The sequence below is a fragment of the Octopus bimaculoides genome, chromosome 8 (assembly GCF_001194135.2).
Source record: "Octopus bimaculoides isolate UCB-OBI-ISO-001 chromosome 8, ASM119413v2, whole genome shotgun sequence".
Classification (NCBI taxonomy): domain Eukaryota; kingdom Metazoa; phylum Mollusca; class Cephalopoda; order Octopoda; family Octopodidae; genus Octopus; species Octopus bimaculoides.
In genome coordinates, this window is record NC_068988.1 from 93,450,945 (window position 1) to 93,452,678 (window position 1,734).

Genomic DNA, 1,734 nt, shown 5'->3' on the forward strand with positions numbered 1-1,734 from the left:
TATATATATATATATATATATATATGTATGTATGTATATAAAGATAAATAGATAGATAGATAAATAGATAGATAGATAGATAGAATTGTATATAGTTACGAAGGGTTACATTTGTAGGAAAATGGAGGAACACGAGACAGTGATAAGTTCGTGCCTCTTTTTCAAGGGCATTACCAACATTAAGTGAATCTTTACTACTAGCAATCAAAAGTCGGCTGCAGGCTGTGTTTACCATGTTACAACTACACTACACTTACATGCGATTAAATATAGATATCATTTGAAGAAGTACTACAAAATACTTTCAGAGAACGGTAAATTAGTGGCGGTTAAATCGTTGTTGCTCTTTAGACTTTCAAACTCATCGCTCGCTCGTTTTTAGAAAAATGTTAGATGAATATTTGATCAACAAACCAGATGTGCATTCCGAATTATTTTAACAACCTATGTACAACATCGGAACTGGTTTATGAAGCTTGCCCAAACTTCAAAAGCGATTTAACATTAAATGAAGGGTGACTGAATGAAGTCCGACGGGGGCCATTTGGTCGAACTTCCAAATCGCTGTTATCCCTGCTTTTGTGTAATTATGATGATGATGATGATGATGATAATAATAATAATAATAATAATGATACATACATGCATGCATATGTATGTACACACACACACAAGCACACACACACATATACATACATACATATATATATGTATGTATGTATACACACACACATACATATATGTGGCTGTGCGGTAAGTAGCTTGCTTATCAACCACATGGTTCAGGGTTCAGTCCCACTGCGTGGCACCTTGGGCAAGTGTCTTCTACTATTACCTCGGGCCGACCAAACCCTTGTGAATGGATTTGGTAGATGGAAACTTAAAGAAGCCGTCGTATATATATATATATATATATATATAGGTTCAAAAAATGACAAAAAACAATAACAAAAAAACAACAACGTGAGGACGTGATACGGATAGTGTTATTAGACGCTCGGGAAAGGAAAGAGGTGTTTATGTTTGTGTGTCTGTGTTTGCCTCCCCACCAATCACTTGACAGCTGATGCTGGTGTGTTTACGTCCCCGTAACTTAGCGGTTCGGTAAAAAAGACTGATAAAATAAGTACTAGACTTAATTAAATAAATCCTTGGGTCAATTTACTCGACTAAAAGTAGTGCTCCAGCATGGCCACAGTGAAATAACTGAAACAAGTAAAAGAATAAAAGAATATATATATATATATATATATATATATATATATATATCGAAAGCAAACTTACCCAGTTAAGGTTAGGGTTAGTCTCGCAAACAATATCCTTGACCTAGGTCCAGTCCTCTTTGATACGGACATAGTTAATGATAAGCATGAATTCATGTCTCCGAAGATGGAAGTTCGATCCCTTCACATAACTATTTCGACCAAAAGCCGATACATTATCAATCATACGATCTTCGGTTTGGTGCATATGAAGTGATATAAAGTTTCCACTGTTGTTAAGTAAGGATATCAGTCGAGATATGACAGAGATAGCCCGTTTCTCATTTCGTGCTGCAGTAAACCTTCTTTCGAAGCTTATAAGCAAAACATTGACACAACTAATGTTGTCTTTATTGCACAGTGTGCAGGGCCCAGGGGAATATTTAAAACATTCATATACCCACATGCATATATGTTCATAGACAAACATACATTATTATACACATAGAGACACAGACACAAGTACACCCAT

The 1,734-nt window shown here is 35.5% G+C and overlaps 1 protein-coding gene across 3 annotated transcripts in view; it reads left to right on the plus strand.

Moving 5' to 3' along the window:
* The window catches only part of LOC106869519 (transcription cofactor vestigial-like protein 2), a 147,271-nt gene that overhangs the window by 76,308 nt on the left and 69,229 nt on the right, over positions 1-1,734 (plus strand). The gene's annotated exons all lie outside the window — the stretch shown is intronic.